Below are 22,215 nucleotides of genomic sequence, written 5' to 3' on the forward strand. Positions count from 1 at the left end.
CAGTTTACATCCTTGGGATCTCATAAGAACTGCTTTTCTTCTCTCAGTTTTTGGTGGAGGGCCCACTTTTTCATCCAGGCCACCCAGCTGGCTTAGCCCCGAAATAACCACACAGAAACTGTATTAATTAAATCACTGCTTGACCCATTAGCTCTAGCTTCTTATTGGCTAACTCTTATATTAATTTAACCCATCTCTATTAATCTGTGTTTCGCCACATAGCAGTGGCTTACTGTGTAAAATTTCCAGCATCTGTCTCCTGCGGCTCCATGGCGTAACTCTGACTCCGCCCTTCTTCTTCCCAGCACTCAATCCAGTTTACCTTGTCTACCTAAGTTCTGCTCTATCAACAGGCCATGGCAGTTGTCTTTAATCATTAATGGTAATGACAACACACAGAGGGGACTCCCACATCACTCAGTTTTAGTTTTTTCACTCAATATACCAAACTTATAAATTAGTCCCTCATTCATGACTGAAACAAAAAGCAAAGAAGATAGTAACAATTAAATATTACTCAATACACTACTGGCTATTATACTAAATTTTATTTTTAACTATTACTATTTTTGTTTGGTGGGGGTTAGATAAGAGTCGAATTTGAGTGACCATGGTCTGAGAACATGGGTTTAAGTTACCCCAGATTCTTTATTACAACGTGAAAGTGTTTCAGCTTTTTTTTAAAAAAAAATCTTCTCTTTTATATTTTGAGATTATAAGTATATAATGTCTGTATTTCAGCAGGAGCTGGAGAGTCCAACTGACCTGGAATGAGAAATGTCCAATCACACTCTCCTCCTCATGTTTAGCTGTCTATCACTACCAACCAAAGAGGCAAAGGAACTAAGCAACATGGGTGAAGTTTACAGTCTAGAGAGCCAGGCTCATTATAAAACTGAAACACAAAAACAATTTCCTACACACTGTAGTACCAATACTACATTATTGATGATATTTATGCCAGTAGATGTCTAACTATCAAGAAATTTTCCTGTAAGATGTACTTAACTACAAGAACAAAAAAACAGCTAGAGGAAAAGAGAGTAAACGTTGAAAGTTTATACGGCATATATGGCAGGATTTAAAATTACAGTGATTAGCAGGCTGAGGGCTTTAGTGATAAGGAAGAAGAGAACAGCAATAGGAGCAGAAGGGTGAAAATTCTAAGAAAGAAACAACAAACATCAGAAACGCTGTAGCAGAAGCAAAGAACACTTTTGATGGTCTTGTTAGCAGACTGGTCATGGCTGAGGAACGAATTTCTGACCTTGGGGATATCGCAACAGGAGTCTGCAAAATTGAAAAGCAGAGAAAAATAAGGAGGAAGAATCCTGCCACAAACAGAATATTCGAGAACTGCGGCAGAGCTGCATAAGTGCAAGATGCTTGTAGTACAAAAGCTGAAAGAAAAAAGAATAGAAGACAGATTTGAAACAATATGACCAAGAGTTTCTCTGAATTAACCCCAGACACCAATTTTCAAATCTGGTAGGCAAAGAGAACACGGAGGAAGATATATATTACAAAATTAAACACAAGCCCGTCACGTTAAATTGCAGAAAATGAGAATCAAAGGAATGATTCTGAAATGAACCAGAGGGAAAACAGCACCTTCGCTATGGAAGGGCAAAGCTAAGGATTACATCTGATACCTCGGGATCTACGTAGGCAAGAAGCAAGCGGAGGGAGATGTTTAAAGTGTTGAGTGCAAGACAAAAACAGCACCCTGGAATCATCTCCTTTATTAAATTACCCTTCGGGAGTGAAGAAATAAGGACTTTCTCAAGTGAACAAAAATTGAGAGTCTTTGTTTGTAATTGGGAAAGAAAGAATTGGGGGATCTTTAGAATAACAGATTATTTACAAGTGTGTACATGCATATATAATAGAAGCTTGGATCAATAAATGAAATTTGTGGATTTGTTGAGCATTTGAATAGGGATGAATGACTACAATTTTAAGTTCTATCATTCTGAAATTAGTTAACAGCTAATTCAATAGCAATAGGAATAATAATAGACATAGTAGATATCAGTCTACATATATGTTAATGCACAAGTGGGTTGAATAACAATAATTATAAAGGAAATAAGAAAGAAGAATTAGAATTATTTTATTTCAAAGGATTCGCATTGCCCACAAAGCAGAATATGTTGTTTGGAATACTGTGTGAATTCAGAAGGAATGCAACCAATTTACTAAGAAGGAAGAATGGAAACATTCCAAATGCTCAATTAAAATTACACACACACACACACACACACACACACACACACACACACACACACACAAAGAGTAGAAGGCAATAAGGAGTAAAGAACAAATTTGACAAATAAAAAACAGCAGCAAATATAAAAGGTACTCATCAGGATACTAATAACTCTTTTTCATCTCAGTGGCATAAATACACGGACTAAATAAATATTATTAAAGTGGGTCAAAAGTGAAGACCAAACTATTCATTTTCCACAAAATACCCCAATATGTATAAGGACACGTATAGATCCAAAGTGAACACTAATACTAATTGAAACAAAGCATGTGGATTAATCTCAGATTTATTCTGGGTAAGAAGACTATCGCAAATTAATGGTGACATCATGTTTCCCATAAGATGCAGCAACCCTAATAAGTATGCATTGAACTATGAGAGGTGAAACAAGCATAACAGAATGACAAGAAGAAACAGTGCATCTGTTGTCAGGTACTTCAGTACTCTGCCAACAGAAATGGCCCTGTTTAATATGCAGAAAATCAGTAAGGATATAGTCAAACTCTGCACCAGTCATTAGCTGAACACAAGGAACATCTGTAGAGCATCTCTTTCAAAAGTTGCAGAGCACAAATTACTACCTAGTTCACATGGGACAGTTAGCAATGCAGGTCACATTCAAGACCATAAGATGTTCTACAAGTTTAAGAGAAAAGAAATTGTGCAGTATCTATGCTTAGGTGACCAGAACACAGTGAAACTAGACTAGAACTCTCTGAAAGAAAGGAAGCCAGAATATCCCCCAATGTATGGGGATTGATAAACACACTTCTAAATAACATAGGTTGAAAAAGAAATCTTCAGAGAGACTAAAGCTTGAATTAAATCAGAGATGTGTACAACATATGTGGGAACATGGAGTTTTACAATAGCAAATGACACACATTAACAGAAAATAGGACTATATAAATTTAATTATTTGTTTCCAACAAAGATATCTTGAGAAAGAAGAGTAAGGAAAACCCAATTTAAGAAGAAAAAATAAAGATGAATAGAGAATTAATTTACTTCAAAAAGACAAACTAATGGAGAAAAATTAATGAAACAAAATTCAAGGAATGAAACCACAGACCATATTTCTGATGAACACAAATACAATAATACTCAACTAAATACTAATAAAAAAATCACTGAACAGTACTAGAAAGGAATTGCTAAATACCACAAGGGGATAATTTATACCAAATAAACAAGGTAGATTTAGCACTCAACAATCATAGGCTGAAGATAAAGCTCTATGGTCGGTCTTGGTTGACACACAAGTTTCTGAGGCTTAATCCATGCCTCTATTCAAAAAATTACTATTGATCATTCATCACATCAAAAAGCAAAGAGGAAAAAAAGTCTTATGATGGGAAATACTATAAAACTCTGGCAAGAGAAAGCAAAGAACAATTAACTTATTATAGGAAAATGCCACCTACTGATAGGGATACTTTTAATTCTTTGATTTTAATTTGCATGACTTCCATTTCTTTTTCATATCTCATTGCTCCTGCTACTACTTCCAGTACTGTGCAGACTAGAAGTGGTGAGAGTGGGTATTTGTGTCTTCTATGAAAACATGGAAAAAAACTTTTTTTCAAGGTGATTATGGTGATGGCCTTAGGTTTCACACATGACATGTGTTTTGTGGAGATAATTTTGTCTATTTTTAAATAATTGAGAAAGTTTTATTTTAATCTGAAGTAGATATTAACTTTGTTTAATGCTTTGTCCCTAGGTCTGTTGTGATAGTCATGTGGGTTTTATTTTTCATTCCGTTAATGTGAAATTCCTATATTGAACCTTAAACCCAAGAGGGGTATGCAGAATTATATAGATAGATGATAGATAGATAGATAGATAGATAGATAGATAGATAGATAGATAGATGACAAACACATAGATAGATGCATAAATACATAGATGATAGATAGAAGCAGATACAGAAATAAAATAAAAAGTAATATTACACATGTATATATCTTACTATGAACATGTATATTACTTCTAAGAAAACACCACTATTTCATATACACTACTAAGTAATGTATTAGTTTAAAAATGTTATAATCTATAAAATTCCAATTATATGACCTTCTAGAAAAGACAAAATTATGAGTATAGTAAAAACATCACCTACACCTAGGGACTGTGGGAAAAGTGATGAATAGAAGAAATAAAGTAGCTCTTTAGTAAACTGAAATTACTCTCTATGGTCTACAATAGTAGACACAGGTAATTTTAAGCTTCTATAAATCCTTAGGATGTATCCCACCAGGATTAAATCATAATATAAACATTGCCATTGCCTTGACCTTGGAATTTTCACCTTCCAGAACTGTTAGGAATAACAGTTTCTAAGCTACCTGGTCTATAATATTTTGTGTGAGGGTTAGTAGTCCCAAACATGCTAAGATATAACTGAAGATCGGCATTGAGTGATAATGACACATCAGTCTAAGTTCAACAGTTGTACCACCTGTCCCTTTCTGGTGGGAGTGTGAATGGTTAGAGGTTAGACATTGCCATTGACCTGGATATGAAGGAACATACTTTCTATTCCGTTTTGCTGTGAACCCTAAAGCTTCTCCTGAATAGTTTGTTTATTATTATTACAAAACAATAAATGCTAGAGCGAGCGTCCCTATAGCTTCTTTTGGTCATCCTGAGACAGTATGAGAGCCAGAAGGAATGCATGACACCAAGGAAACATGACCTTCTAACATGACACTTTCATATGTGCAGGACTGATGCACGTATGAACTTCCAGAGTCTGGGTGAGGCAACATTCACAGGGCCTGCACAGGTCTGCACCAAAAGGTGTCCTGAGGTAGAAAGAAGAAGGGGACACACGCCCCAACCATAACTCAGAAGCTATCTCCAACTGATAACTACTTGCAAATGAAAATTTAGCTTCAAGTGGAAAACTGTCAAGGTAAATTTGTGGGTGTGTATTTATTACAAGCATTGTAATATGGCTATGGTATGGATGTGTTGATTATGCACTTTCCCAAAGGCCAACTTCCTAGTCTCCTATGACCTAAAGTCCCTTCTAAAACACAGTACATTTATTTCTGTTGCTGTAGACATCAAAATACTCTGTCGCTATTTTTTCTTTACTTTTTATTGAATTTTTTACATATGATATATTTTCATCATATTTTTCTCCACCCTCCCACATCCTCCCCAGTCAAAGATATCGCTTTAATTTCTGTTGCTAGCATAATTCTAATATCAAACCAAGCCATGCACTTCTTAAATAGAAGTGGAGCTAAATTAACAGCTAAAGTCAAGCTTGTTCTGGACTTTTATTTCCCTCACTCTCAGATGTAGAAGATACGGTTTTACCTTCTGCATGAGAGCATCACTGGCTTTGTAGATCAGCATAGATTGGTGTTGGAAAAGTGTGGAAATTGTAATCAACTGGCTTATTTCTAGTATTGGGAGGAACCCCAGCATTGAAACAAATACGTATGAAAAAGCAAAATGGATGCAATATTAAGCAGCCAACTTCTTGCTATTCTGGCCTGAGTAGGTGAAGAAAATACATAAATAAAAATTAAATGAAAGAAAGGGTCTAAAAATCACACAAAAGGAATGAAAGTGAAAATCCAAATGCAAATATAATTACACTTCTTTGGTGAAGCCCATAACCAGATCTTAGCAAAGCCCGTCTGACTTGTTCATTGAATTGCAAAATGAAAGAATATAAATCAGAGTTGACAACAAGGTCTTATTTCTCTTTTTAGAGGTTGTAACTGAATAATAAATCATACAGACCCAGCATTGTGTACTTCTCAGGATTCAATTCCATGCTCATCGTTGGTACCTACAAATAGTATTTCCTACGATGTGATACACATGGAAAGCAAACCTCCTTCCTGCTGCCTCCTCCTGTTCTAATTAAGCAAGTCAGTGAGGATGGAGTGGATTTGCCTGCAGGAGCCAGCGGGCGGAGAAATGGCTACCCACCTGAAAAACACTCAGGATTTGGTCCTCTGATTGTCACTATCAAGTTATTTTTAAAACAGAGTTTTCTTACTTTAATATTTCATGCCAAATGTGGCTATCTGTTAAAAGTTTAAACACTCAGCAGCATAGAGAACAGAAAATTATAATTTTAGGACATTCTCCCTTCTAGTCTTCCCAACTATTGCAGAATTAATTGTTAACGTAATTTAACTGTCTATCTTACTATATTTAACTTAAATGCTTACATGTATGTACATACACACATATACATAAAGCATGCACACATACAAGCACATGTGTTTAGTGTAGGCTTCTATTGAATTATACTGAATACATTATATATTATTATATGTGTCTTAATGGGATTGTGAAAATTTCTTTATTGTTATGTATACATACACACATATATGAGTGAATATATACGTACATGCATGTGTAGTTTCTTCACACTATTTAAATAAAATTGCATTTCTTCCTTAATTATACAACAATGTACTGAAGAGTTTATCATTAAATCACTCTTCGATGGTATCCAGATTTTAACTTTTAGAAAGTAGTGTGTAGTAAAACACATACATGTATATTTGTAACCATTCAGTGTTTTTTTGCTTTTTCATATGAAGTTGGGTACTGTTCTTTTGAGATCTGTGAAGAATTTTTCTGGGATTTTGATGGCATTGTATTGAATCTGTAGATTGCTTTTGGTAAGATTGCCATTGTTTCTATGTTAATTCTGCCTACCCAAGAGTATGGGAGATCTTTGCACTTTCTGGTATCTTATTCAATTTCTTTCTTAAAAGATTTAAAATTCTTACTATACAAGTTTTCCACTTTTTTGGTTAGAGTTACTCCGAGATATTTTATGCTATTAGTGACAATTGGGAAGGGTGTTGATTTCTTCCCTAGCCCTTTTATCATATGTGTACAGGAGGCCTACTGATTTTTTGAGTTAATCTTGTATCCTGCTACTTTACTGAAAGTGTTTATGAGTTGTAGAAATTCCCTGATAGAAATTTTGAGAACGCTTATGTAAACTATCTTATCATGAACAAACAGTGAGAGTTTGACTTCTTTTTTTTCCAGTTTGTGTCCCCTTGATCTCCTTTTGGTGTCTTATTGCTCTAGTTAAAACATCAAGAACTATCTTGAATAGGTATGGGAGAGTGGAAAACCTTGTCTTCTTCCTGATTTCATTGGAATCACTGGGAGTTTCTCTCCATTTAGTTTGATGTTAGCTGTTGGCTTGCTGTATATTGCCTTAATTATGACTGAGAGAAAAAAATTAATAAATGGGATCTCCTGAAACTGAACAGCTTCTGTAAAGCAAAGTACATGGTCAACAAGACAAAACAACAGCCTACAGAATGGGAAAAGATCTTTACTAACCCCACATCAGGCAGAGGTCTGATCTCCAAAATATACAAAAAAAAAACTCAAGAAATTGGTCATCAAAAGAATAAATAATTCCAGCATAGGCTATCATTGGTGTTTTTGAGTTTGGCTATTCTGACAGGTGTAAGATGGTATCTCAAAGTGGTTTTGATTTGCATTTCCCTGATCGCTAAGGAGGTTGAGCATGACCTTAAGTGTCTTCTGGCCATTCGAAGTTCATCTGTTGTGAATTCTCTGTTCAGATCAGTACCCCATTTTTTAATTGGGTTAATTAGAGTTTTAGTGCCTAGTTTCTTGAGTTCTTTGTATATTCTGGAGATCAGACCTTTGTCTGATGAGGGGTTTGTGAAGATCTTCTCCCAGTCCGAAGGCAGCCTTTTTGTCTTACTGACAGTGTCCTTTGCTTTACAGAAGCTTCTCAGTTTCAGGAGATCCCATTTATTCATTGTTTCTCTTTTTGTCTGCACTCCTGGGGTTCTGTTTAGGAAGTGGTCTCCTGTGCCTATATCTTGTAGACTACTTCCCACTTTCTCTTCTATCAGGTTCAAAGTGGTCAGATTAATGTTGATGTCTTTAATCCATTTGGACCTGAGATTTATGCATGTTGATAGATATGGATCTACTTTCATTTTTCTACAGGTTGACATCCAGTTATGCCAGCACCATTTGTTAAAGATGCTATCCTTCTTCCATTGTATACCTTTAGCTCCCTTGTCAAAAATCAGGTGTTCATAAGTTTGTGGGTTAATATCCGGGTCTTCTATTCGATTCCATAGGTCGACTTCTCTGTTCTTATGCCAATACCAAGCTGTTTTCAACACTGTTGCTCTGTAATAGAGTTTGAAGTCAGGGATGGTAATGCCTCCAGAAGGTCCTTTATTGTATAAGATTGTTTTGGCTATCCTGGGTTTTTTGTTTTGCCATACAAACTTGATTATTGTTCTCTCAAGGTCTGTGAAGAAGTTTGGTGGGATTTTGATGGGAATTGCATTGAATCTATAGATTGCTTTTGGTAGAATTGCCATTTTTACTATGTTGATTCTCCCAATCCAAGAGCAGGGGAGGTCTTTCCATTTTCTGGTATCCTCCTCAATTTCTTTCTTCAAGGACTTAAAGTTCTTGTCAAATAGGTCTTTCACTTCCTTGGTTAGAGTTACTCCAAGATATTTTATGCTATTTGTGGCTATCATGAAAGGTGATGTTTCTCTGATTTCCCTCTATGCTTCTTTGTCCTTTGTGTATAGGAGGGAAACCGATTTTTAGGAGTTGATCTTGTATCCTGCCATATTACTAAAGGTGTTTATCAACTGTAGGAGTTCTTTGGTAGAGTTTTTGGGGTCGCTTATGTACACTATCATATCGTCTGCAAATAACGAAAGTTTAACTTCATCCTTTCCAATTCGAATCCCCTTGATTCCCTTATGTTGTCTTATTGATATTGCTAGAACTTCAAGCACTATATTGAAGAGGTATGGAGAGAGTGGACAGCCTTGTCGTGTTCCTGATTTTAGTGGAATGGCTTTGAGTTTCTCTCCGTTCAATTCGATGGTAGCTGTCGGTTTGTTATATATTGCTTTTATTATATTCAGGTATGATCCTCGTAAACCCAATCTCTCCAACACCCTTATCATAAAGGGGTGTTGAATTTTGTCAAATGCTTTCTCAGCATCCAATGAAATGATCATATGGTTTTTTTCTTTCAGTTTATTTATATGATGGATTACATTGATAGATTTGCGTATGTTGAACCAACCCTGTATCTCTGGGATGAAGCCCACTTGATCATAATGGATGATTTTTCTAATGTATTCTTGGATTCGGTTTGCCAGTATTTTATTGAGTATTTTTGCGTCAATGTTCATGAGTGAGATTGGTCTGTAATTCTCTTTCTTGGTTGTGTCTTTGTGTGGTTTTGGTATCAGGGTAACTGTAGCTTCATAAAAAGAGTTTGGCAATGACTCTTCTGTTTCTATATTGTGAAATACTTTAAGGAGTATAGGTATTAGCTCTTCCTGGAAGTTCTGGTAGAATTCTGCATTGAAACCATCTGGCCCAGGACTTTTTTCGGTAGGGAGATTTTTGATAACAGCTTCTAATTCTTCACGACTGGCAGGTCTATTTAGATTGTTCAGCTGGTCTTGGTTCAACTTTGGTATATGGTACTTATCTAAAAAAATGTCCATTTCTTTTACATTTTCCAACTTTGTGGCATATAAATTTTCGTAGTAAGATCTAATGATTCTCTGAATTTCCTCTATGTCTGTGGTTATGTCCCCCTTTTCATTTCTGACCTTATTAATTTGCAAGTTCTCTCTCTGCCATTTGATTAGTTTGGATAAGGGTTTGTCAATCTTGTTGATTTTCTCCAAGAACCAGCTTTTTGATTCATTGATTCTTTGGATTGTTTTCTGTGTTTCTATTTTGTTGATTTCAGCCCTCAGTTTGATTATTTCTAATCTTCTAGACCTCCTGGGTGTATCAGCTTCTTTTTTTTCTAGAGCTTTCAAGTGTGCTGTTAAGTCTCCAATGTGTGCTTTCTCTGTTTTTTTTAATTGGGCACTTAGTGCTATGAACTTTCCTCTTAGCACTGCTTTCATAGTGTCCCATAGTTTTGAGTATGTTGTGTCTTTATTTTCATTAAATTCAAGGAAGACTTTAATTTCTTTCTTTATTTCTTCCTTGACCCAGGGGTGATTCAATAGTTGACTGTTCTACTTCCATGAATTTGTTGGCATCCTGGGGGTAGCACTGTTGTTGAATTCTAACTTTAATCCATGGTGGTCTGATAAGACACAGGTGGTTACTAATTTTTTTAAGTAATTTTATTAAATTATAAAAGATTCCATTTACGCCCCTCTTCCCAACACCCTCCCTCTCCCCCCCCTCTCTTCCTCCCTCTTTGTCCCTAAGGGCAGTCAGGGTTTCAAGCCCTGTGGGAAGTTCACGTTCGTCCCCCCTCCCTCCAGGTCCAGGAAGGTGAGTATCCAAACAGACTGGATCCCAAAAATCTGTGAAAGTTTGCTTTGTTACCGAGTATGTGGTAAATTTTCGAGAAGGTTCCATGATCTGCAGAGAAGAAGGTATATTCTTTCCTATTTGGGTGGAATGTTCTATAGATGTCTGTTAAGTCCATTTGATTCAATATCTCTAATAATTCTCTTAATTCTCTGCTGGGTTTCTGTCTGATTGACCTGTCCATTGGTGAGAGAGGAGTGTTGAAGTCTCCTACTATTAGTGTCTGTGCTTTGATGAATGCCTTGAGTTCTAGAAGTGTTTCTTTTACATAAGTAGGAGGCTTCATATTAGGGACATAGATATTCAGGATTGAGACTTCCTCCTGATGAATTGTTCCTATTATGAGTATAAAATGTCCGTCTCCATCACTTCTGATTGATTTTAGTTTGAAGTCAATTTTGTTGGAAATTAGAATGGCTACACCTGCTTGTTTCTTAGGTCCGTTTGCTTGAAAAACCTTTTCCCAACCCTTTACTCTGAGTAGATGTCTGTCTTTGTGGTTGAGGTGTGTTTCTTGTAAACAGCAGAATGTTGGATCCTGTTTTTGTATCCAATCTCTTAGTCTGTGCCTTTTTATAGGTGAATTGAGTCCATTAATATTAAGTGATATTAATGACCAGTGATTGTTGACTCCGGTTATTATTATTTTTTGTTTGTTTGTTTAATAGAGTTTGTATGTGTCCCTTCTTTGAGTTAAGCTCGTGAAGGGTCGCTAGATGTCTGAGTTATTGTAGGCAGTGTTGGCAATGTTGGATTCCTTGGGTTGCGATTTTCCTTCTATTACTTTCTGTAAGGCTTGGTTTGTGGCTACAAATTGTTTAAATTTGTTCTTATCCTGGAATATTTTGTTTTCTCCATTGACAGTGAATGATAGCTTGGCTGGGTATAGTAGTCTGGGTTTGCATCCATGGTCTCTTCGTTTCTGCAGTACCTCTATCCAGGACCTTCTGGCTTTCATGGTTTCCATAGAGAAGTCTGGTGTAAGTCTGATCGGTTTACCTTTATAAGTTACTTGACCTTTTTTCTTTGCAGCTCTTAATATTCTTTCTTTAATCTGTATGTTTTGTGTTTTGATTATTATATGGTGAGGGGATGTTTTCTTTTGATCCAGTCTATTCGGTGTTCTGTATGCTTCTTGAACCTTCATAGGAATATCATTCTTTAAGTTGGGAAAGTTTTCTTCTATAATTTTGTTGAATATATTTTCTGGTCCTTTGATCTGCAGTTCTTCTCTTTCTTCAATCCCTATTATTCTTAGATTTGGTTTTTTTATTGTGTCCCAGATTTCTTGAATGTTTTGTGATGAGAATTTGTTGGATTTGCTGATTTCTTTGATCAGAGCATTTATTTTCTCTATGGTATCTTCCGACTCTGAGATTCGTTCTTCCATCTCTTGTATCCTATTGGTTATGCTTGATTCTGTAGTCTCTGTTCATTTACCTAGATTTTCCATATCCAGCCGGCCCTCATTTTGTGTTTTCTTCATTGCCTCCATTTCAGTTTTCAATTCTTGAACTGTTTCCATTACCTGTTTGATTGTTTTTTCTTGGTTTCCCAGTGTATCATTCACGGATTAATTCATTTCTTCAAACTTTTTATTATATTTTTCATCCATTTCTTTACTCATTTCTTCAATCCTTTTGTTGTACTTCTCATCCAGTTCTTTAAGGGAATTATTTATATCCTGTTTAAGGGACTCTATTGCTTTCATCATGGCATTTTTTTCCAATTCTTCTGAATGAAGAGGTTCAAGTCCTTCTATTGTAGGGTCGTTGGGATCTGGTGATTTCATGTTGTTTTTTAGATTGTTGGAGGAGTTCTTGCCTTGGCGTCTGCCCATCTTTTCCTTCAACTGCTCTCTATTGGATCTTCTGGTACCAGGTCAGGTTCCCTTGTTGAGCAGGGACTTCACTGACAGAATGTCTACCTTTCTTCAGGCAGTCTATTGAAACACAGGCACTCCCTCTTGCCAGATTGTACTCACAGCCCCGTCCCAGCATGCAAGGGAGCAGCTGTGGGGAGATCTTGTGGCCCCAGGGGGAGGGGAGAAAGTGAGGGAGGTGTACCTGGATGAGGGCTGGGATGGGATTCGGGAGAGCTCAGCAGGGTATAGCCACCACTGCAGGGCAACCAGAAAGTGAGGGGGGTGGGGAAAGTCTGAATTCCTCCTAGCCGAAGTCCTCGGGCCAGGAGCAACTCACCCCTCCTCCAATGGATGTCTGCTAGAAGATCACTGTCTCTTGCTGGCCAGGAATGTGGCTGAGGTGATTCAGGGCCTGCCTATCAGGCAGGCTCTCAGAGCACAGGAACTGCCCCTGCCCGGCTGAGCCCACAGCCCAGGCTCAGAGTGCCAGGGAGCAGCTCTGGGGAGATCTTGTGGCCCCAGGGGGAGGGGAGAAAGAGAGGGAGGTGTACCTAGTGTCTGTGCTTTGATGAATGCCTTGAGTTCTAGAAGTGTTTCTTTTACATAAGTAGGAGGCTTTATATTAGGGACATAGATATTCAGGATTGAGACTTCCTCCTGATGAATTGTTCCTGTTATGAGTATAAAATGTCCATCTCCATCTCTTCTGATTGATTTTAGTTTGAAGTCAATTTTGTTGGAAATTAGAGTGGCCATACCTGCTTGTTTCTTAGTTCCGTTTGCTTGAAAAACATTTCCCAACACTTTACTCTGAGTAGATGTCTGTCTTTGTGGTTGAGGTGTTTCTTTTAAATAGCAGAATGTTGGATCCTATTTCATATCCAATCTTTTAGTCTGTGTCTTTTTATAGGTGAATTGAGTCCATTAATATTAAGTGATATTAATGACCAGTGGTTGTTGACTCCGGTTATTATTATTTTTTGTTTGTTTGTTTAATAGAGTTTGTATGTGTCCCTTCTTTGAGTTAAGCTCGTGAAGGGTCGCTAGATGTCTGAGTTATTGTAGGCAGTGTTGGCAATGTTGGATTCCTTGGGTTGCGATTTTCCTTCTATTACTTTCTGTAAGGCTGGGTTTGTGGCTACGAATTGTTTAAATTTGTTCTTGTCTTGGAATATTTTGTTTTCTCCATTGACAGTGAATGATAGCTTGGCTGGGTATAGTAGTCTGGGTTTGCATCCATGGTCTCTTCGTTTCTGCAGTACCTCTATCCAGGACCTTCTGGCTTTCATGGTTTCCATAGAGAAGTCTGGTGTAAGTCTGATCGGTTTACCTTTATAAGTTACTTGACCTTTTTCCTTTGCAGCTCTTAATATTCTTTCTTTAATCTGTATGTTTTGTGTTTTGATTATTATATGGCGAGGGGATGTTTTCTTTTGATCCAGTCTATTCGGTGTTCTGTATGCTTCTTGAACCTTCATAGGAATATCATTCTTTAAGTTGGGAAAGTTTTCTTCTATAATTTTGTTGAATATATTTTCTGGTCCTTTGATCTGCAGTTCTTCTCCTTCTTCAATCCCTATTATTCTTAGATTTGGCTTTTTTATTGTGTCCCAGATTTCTTGAATGTTTTGTGATGAGAATTTGTTGGATTTGCTGATTTCTTTGATCTGGGCATTTATTTTTTCTATGGTATCTTCCGACTCTGAGATTCATTCTTCCATCTCTTGTATCCTATTGGTTATGCTTGATTCTGTAGTCTCTGTTCGTTTACCTAGATTTTCCATATCCAGCCGGCCCTCGTTTTGTGTTTTCTTCATTGCCTCCATTTCAGTTTTCAATTCTTGAACTGTTTCCATTACCTGTTTGATTGTTTTTTTCTTGGTTTCCCAGTGTATCATTCACGGATTTACTCATTTCTTCAAACTTTTTGTTATATTTCTCATCCATTTCTTTACTCATTTCTTCAATCCTTTTGTTGTACTTCTCATCCAGTTCTTTAAGGGAATTATTCATATCCTGTTTAAGGGACTCTATTGCTTTCATCATGGCATTTTTTCCCAATTCTTCTGAATGAAGAGGTTCAAGTCCTTCTATTGTGGGGTCGTTGGGATCTGGTGATTTCATGTTGTTTTTTAGATTGTTGGAGGAGTTCTTGCCTTGGCGTCTGCCCATCTTTTCCTTCAACTGCTCTATATTGGATCTTCTGGTACCAGGTCAAGTTCCCTTGTTGAGCAGGGACTTCACTGACAGAATGTCTACCTTTCTTCAGGCAGTCTATTGAAACACAGGCACTCCCTCGTGCCGGGTTGCACTCACAGCCTTGTCCCAGCATGCAAGGGAGCAGCTGTGGGGAGATCTTGTGGCCCCAGGGGGAGGGGAGAAAGAGAGGGAGGTGTACCTGGATGAGGGCTGGGATGGGATTCGGGAGAGCTCAGCAGGGTATAGCCACCACTGCAGGGCAACCAGAAAGTGAGGGGGGTGGGGAAAGTCTGAATTCCTCCTAGCCGAAGTCCTCGGGCCAGGAGCAACTCACTCCTCCTCCAATGGATGTCTGCTAGAAGATCACTGTCTCTTGCTGGCCAGCAATGTGGCTGAGGTGATTCAGGGCCTGCCTGTCAGGCAGGCTCTCAGAGCACAGGAACTGCCCCTGCCTGGCTGAACCCACAGCCCAGGCTCAGAGTGCCAGGGAGCAGCTCTGGGGAGATCTTGTGGCCCCAGGGGGAGGGGAGAAAGAGAGGGAGGTGTACCTGGATGAGGGCTGGGATGGGATCTTGTATAAGATTCTTAAAGTATTAATAATAAATTATTTAAAACCATAAAAGTTCATGATATACAACAGTTATTTTTGCTCTAGAAGTTATTTTAGTGACAGAATATATTCTGTTAATCTCTAAATGTTCATAACTTTAATTAAATTATTTGCATAAAAATGAGGGAGGACGGGAAGGTTCAGTAGACAAGGTCATTATTACTTGTGTAGCTCAGACCTGTAAGCTGTAAGTAGACTATACTCCTTCCAGATAGTAAAAAAGAAAAAGGCTTCTGTTCTCACAGGTGTTACAAGTTTAGTTTGATAAGCCCTATTATTTTGGAAAAAAAATGAAAAAAAAAATAACAGGAGTATTCTGATCCTCATGGGAAAGGCTTGTGATTAATTATTCTGATCAAATTTAAACAACAGCCTTTCACGTCTCTTCTTTGCCTGTTTAAGTCAGGAGAGTAAAGTTCTCTTTCTCTCTCTCTCTCTCTCTCTCTCTCTCTCTCTCTCTCTCTCTTGAAAATACTGGAATTGGAGAATGTTTGTTGAGTTATGAAGCGATGTGGAATGTTTCTGTTAGCACATCTATGGGGACTACCATCTCCTAGGTGGCAATTTACTGTTTGATAGATTTTGCTTTCTCGCTTACTTATTGGTTCACTCCCAGAATTGTGTCATTTGCTTCCTGCACAGTCTTCTTCATGAAGAGCACTGCATGTTGCACACAAATGAGCAAGTATTTCATGCTCTTGACTTCCTTAGTCCTTGGGTTCTTTGCAAGATTTCAATTCACCTTTAAAAGGAAGAACCCTAGTACCACGTATTATATAATCAAACAAAATAATCATGGCATATGCAAATTCAAAGTCTTGTGATTAAAATGTGAATGGATTCTAATTTTATGAACATAATACGAACTTATGCAAATGTTCTGAATTGAAATATTTTCCCAGGAATCACACAGTTTCAGAATTGGCAGCCTGAATAAAACTCTGTTGACATTGACTACCACATGGTAGTGCTGCTTTAGCTGGTAAACAGAGATATCTGCCTTCATTTGACAGGATTAGATGTAATAAGTGAATTATTTCAAATTACATGTGGCCTTTAGTGTTCTACCCCTTAAATAAAATGCAGTGATTTGGCATGTAAATAATAAAATTGCTATATGCAGGTTGCACATAATTGTCAATCCATGAAAAGCAAAAGCACTTTATGCACAGGTTAAAAAAAAACTGACTGGAAGAAAAGTCTGAATCTAGGAGCAGGTAGTGATGGTTAAGGAAAAGGAAGGCGGGTCAAGGCTTTCAGAGGAAAATGATCAGGGTAACCAGGTATGTAGAACTCCTATGAGAGCAGGCCAGGGGAGGAGCATCGTGGGCCTCTGGGTTACCCAGCAGAGACAACCCTCAGGGGAAAAGAATCTTCAGATAATTTGCATTTGGTCCATTGAATTCCCAAATAAATCCAGGGATGACTAGAAACAGCAGAAAAAAGGCTCTGCTCAGAGTTCCAGCTACTATAATTCCCCTTCCCTATAACTTGAGACCAGGCTATCTCGTGGCTTCTTCATGAATTTACCAACTTCGTTCTCAGCTTCTGTTTCCTTCTGTTTTTCTTTCTTCCATTTTCTTACTACTTGGATGCACATGAAGGTTTATTCATTCCATAAACACAACGAGACTAGCCACTCTACTTAGGGAGCACAGTCTTTACAAGTCATCAGTGAGTAATTGATTCTAGGGTTCTCTTCACAGGAATAATATTATTTACAGATGTTCCAGTCTCTCACATAAATGCTATAGCATCTGCATAGAGTATACTTCACCAGAAAGTTTTAAATAATTTATAGGTTACTTCCGATGTAAATACTAAGTAAACAATTATTTTGCATATTGTTTATACAATAAGCAAAAGAAAAAAGTTGGTACGTATTCAGTTCACATATAGATTATTTTTTTAATATTTTGAGTTCACAATTGCTTGACTCTGCTGATGAAGACATGGGGTATAAGAAAGATGAACTGTATTTGATATGAGTTTTCAAGCATTTTATCTAATAATATACGATAGTTGCCTACTTCTCCATCACAGAAACATATGTATGATTTGCATCTCTTGAACGTGGAACAGGTATAGGGAGTGTTTTCTACATCAATACAGTTTTTTTTTTCCTTTTGCCTGTGAGTGAAAGGGCACCTGCTAATAATTGTGGCTACCATCAGGCATGTCAAGGCTTCTATTATGTGCTTTTTTCTAAACACACTTTGATGCATAGCTCTTTAATTATTGTGTTCTTGCAAACTAGCCTCTTACATGGAGATTGAGTGTTTAATATAAAAATAACGGTGGTTTTATGCAAAAATAGCTTCCTGACACTGTGTTACTCCTTTTACACATTAATCTGCACAGCCTATGAACAACTGCGAAATGGTGAGTGCTAATGGAACTGCCCCTAAGCTCCTGGTGGGTGAAGGAGTTTCATACATTCTATTAGTGTAAGAATAGATTTATTGTTAGCTAAAATATGTAATTATAAATGCATATTATCAATATTACCAGCTTGATTCTTGGACTTAGGTTTGCATTGATTGAAACACTGCAGTTTTAAAATTAATTAGAAGGAGAGTTAATGATCACTTACACTTTGCCACATGAGAGAAAGTATTGGAATAAAGTATGCTTGCTAGTGAGTGATAATATATAATATTGTCAATGCTTTAATAGATGTGTGATGGGGACAAGATTTATTAGCATGAACGAGATGCCTTGAGAATTTCCATTTGAAGTAGAAAAAGTACTTAAAATACCTAGAAAATCTACAAGACAAAAATGCAGACAGAGATAAAATGTGTTGGTCAAAAAAAATGGATGAGCTGTGCAGTCTGAGTATTGGGATTTTTATTTTTCTCTTTGATTAGGGAATTGAATGAGTAGATGTGCTATAGCTTTAGGCATTGGGAGATTAAGTCTATGTAGGACAGAGAGTTTGGAAAGTCATGAATTATTAATTAAGACTACTTGTGTGACCTATACAAGTCACAAATACAAAGTGAAGTTTATTTTAAATTAATTTTTGGCTACTGACTGTTCTTATTGCACTACTAATACTCCATGCACAAGGTGACTCACACGGAGTCCCAGGAAAATCCACATTATACACACTGTGTTTAAGGAGGGATGTGATCTGAACATGGATACCAAATTTCATATGTTGGAAATGGAAACCCCAGTACAGCGGGGTATAAAGGTGGATCTTTGCAGCAGGCATTTTGATCACAAGGACTCTGTTCTCATAAATAGATTAATGCCATTATCAAAGGGCACAGCAGCAGGGATTTAGCTCTACCTCCCACCCTTTCACAGCATTGCTATGAGAAGACAGTGTTTTTTTTTTCTCCCCTGAAGATGTAGCATCGAGGCACTAACTTGGGAGGAGACAACAATCCTCACAAGACTGCTGAATTTATGACTGTGTTGACTATGATTTTCCAGCATAGAGAACTATTAGAAATAAACTTTGTTCATTAAGGAAGTTTGCATATCTGTATACATTATGTGTGTGTGTGTGTGTGTCTTTGTTTATACACCTGTGCACATAGAAGTCAGGTAATAACGTCTAGTGTTCCTCAGGCACAGTTCACCTTGTGTTAGGAGAGCGAGTCTCTCACATTTGTCTGGGTTTTACCTCTGAAGGTAGGTAGGGTAGCCTGAGAACTTCAGGGAATCTGCCTGTCTCTGCCTACCCAGTTCTAGGATGAGAAGCATACACCACCATACCCAATGCCCATAGGTTCTAGGGTTTAAACTCATAATCCTCATGGTGGAGTCTTACACTGTCACACTCCATGCAGCCTGGCATAGGAATCATCCCTTTTTTCACACTGCCTGAATTATATACACTATTGTCTGTTAGTCATTTAATAGAGACCTGTTTAACCAAATTGACAGTTGCAATATTACAGTGTTTTGTTCAAAGCATTTTACTTTAATGGCTTCAACTCTTACGTGCTGTGATACTCTCTGCTTCAGGATGATCAACATCCTTATGAGAAGACAACCTTGTGAAGACACAGAAATCCAGGGAGACCACATGCCCGGGTGAGCATGCAGTCAGATTGAAGAGAAGTGAGTACTCACCAAGGAATGCTAATGATTGACAGCTGCCGAGATAAGCTGAGAGACAGGTATGGAAGAGTCTCCATTTCAGACCTCCCAAGGAACCAATGCTGGGGACACATTGGCTTTAGGCTTCTAGTTTATATAACTGTGAAAAGAGACTTTTTGTTATTTTATGTCATCCAACTGTAGCTCTTTGTTCCCAAAGCTCTTATAAACTAAGATGGTGCTAGAGGGTAATGAAGAGTGATTCGATGTTAGGTGTTTGAAGGATAATTCAGTTACCATGCAGGAAGTGAAATTGTGAGAGCAGCTTAGACTCCAGGGACCAGTCAGGAACAAGCCAAAGTCTGGTCTGTAATTTTTGTCCACTTTTGTCTTTTGCTCCCCCAGGAGACTTCACCAACGTGTTAAGGACGGCTCAGTGTGGACGTATTTCCAATTCTGAGAAATGATGCTCCCATGTGTAACAATAAAAGAAAAGGATGCTGGATTTCATTCGCAGGGAAGCATTACTTCAACGGGATAGGGAAAGTCACATATTGATTGACAGTTAAATGTTGCAGGGGATGGGGATCACAAAGCCTTCTTCCTTCCTTGGTATCTACAGGCAGTAAATGTTTAAGGGGAGTGATATCTTGTCTTCTGAGGGAAGTTTTCTTGCTCCTTTAACTAACGGCTCACCTGTGCTCCTATAAACAGTACTAAGTAAACCTGTTGGGTTGCCAAACAACAAGCAAACCTTGGGGAAGTAGAATGGAGGGGTGAGGAGAAAAAGAAGAGAGGTATAAGTGGTACAGATGATAATGAGAATGAATATGATGTGACTACATTACTGTATGTATAAAAAGACATATGGCATTTATTCTTATGGATAATGAATTCCTTTTTAAAAAAAGGAATCTAGACAAAAACAGCCATTTTGGATTTTTTAAAAGTTTACTAAACTTTTAGACTTCAATTTGCACTGTGGCCCATGAAATATATCCCTAGCTTTTTACCCCATGCAAAGTGAAGATGGATACACATACAAATGTTTGTATGCAAATGTCCTCAGCAGCAGTCTCTATAAACCAAGATTAGAAAGATTTCAGATAGATACCTAAACAAATACATGAAAGAAAGCAAAGATTTGGGCTCAACATTTGGTTGCCCTTCTGTGAACAACACTAGGGCTCTCTAGAAAGTTATGAGTTAAATTGAATTTAGGAAAACGACAAGGTGAGCCTTAAGAAACTGATAAGGGTGGGGTGTAAGTGGAATTTTTATAATCAGTTTTATCTAGTTGTTCACTATTAATTTTTAAATCTAGCCTAAATAGGCACAATTGCCTGCAAGTTAATTGCTTATGGAGAATACTTTTAATACCGTTAGACCCTAACAGAACACATGTATTATATAGAACGTACCTTAAAATGCAAGATATTAAACCATAAATCATAGTCCTAGAAGCAATTCTAGCTCATTTCTCTGATTTTTCTTTCAGATGATCTTGATACATAGTGCTGTCAAGCTCAGATCCTGCCTGCCTCTGCTTTCTGAGTGTTTGAATATTGAGAGTTAATGTACACCTGGTTCAGACTTTTAGTACTTGGATGAGAATAGATACATGATGTCAGAATCATGGTAACATTCCTTTGAACAAATGGCCTTGACAGGATGTAGTTTCCAGCAATTTGGTTGCTTTCTCTCACAGAGGGCTTCTTCATACAAAACAGCTGCTTCTGTAGTCTAGGTAATTAAGCTGAAAGTCCAGCTACAGAGGAATAGTCTCTTTACAAGTCACTAGGGCCTAGGCTGCTAAATATTTACTTTATGTCTGTCATAGAGATGATCTTTAGAAAGAAGGTTCTGCTAAGGCCAAGACTTCCAAAGAGCAGCCATAAAACTAAGGAGTTGTATATATCAGATGCTTAAATCGTAGATGTTTATAAACAAAAATCTCAGGAAAGGGGCACAAAACTGTGGCTCAGTGTGCCCTCCCCAGGAGAGCAAAGGCGTTGAAGCTACAAATTGTGTTCGTTGTAGATTGTGCATTATGAGTGCTGTGCTTTTGTTGGATGGGAGAGTTCTCCAAAGAGGAAAAACGGCAGCAGAAGGAGGTGTCAATGAAGAAAAACCCCTAAATGGTATTTCTGTGCACAACCTGGGCCCAAAGACAGTCCGTGAGGACCTGTAAATCCCAGAGGGAGGTAATATTCTGAGATAATATCATCATCTGCCATGAATCCTGCCATCTCATCAGTCAAACTTGGGTGAGAAAAGAGTGTCTACATGTAGGGGTTTCTTGTTTGTTTTGTGGTTCTCTCTTGCTTGGTGTCTGACCAATGCTTCAGCCTCATTCATCTGTGTTCGCTATTTTCAGAAGCTCTGGATGTGACATCTTTCCATTAAGGGAATCCTGACAGACCTTTTCTGTCATTTCCGTCCATGTCTGTCTTTGTATTTTCAGCTCCAACAGGTGCAAATTTGCCAAAGTGAATGTTAATTGCCTATTTACCGTCTCCCGGCTTGTTCAATTTACTCGCACATCATTTCCTATTCAGAGCTCCACAGCAGTTGGTCTCTCGTTTACTCCTTTAATTGGTTAGGTTCTAAGAAAACCATATTAAAAAAAAGAAGACCTAGCCTTCCATAACTTCACCGTCATCCATAAAAATCCCAGCTATGCCCACAATTGAGCTAATCTTGTTGAGAGGCAGACAGGAAGCCAAAGAAGAAAATGGTCTGGGTACCGAATCTGCCTTAGAGCACACCATCAGGAAGCTCAGAGGCCGCGTCCTAGCAGATACATCTTTCTGCGGGCTGAATTGTTCTTCTCCATTTCTCTGCCATTCA

The sequence above is a fragment of the Myodes glareolus genome, chromosome 23, assembly GCF_982192425.1.
Source record: "Myodes glareolus chromosome 23, mMyoGla1.1, whole genome shotgun sequence".
NCBI classification, from domain to species: domain Eukaryota; kingdom Metazoa; phylum Chordata; class Mammalia; order Rodentia; family Cricetidae; genus Myodes; species Myodes glareolus.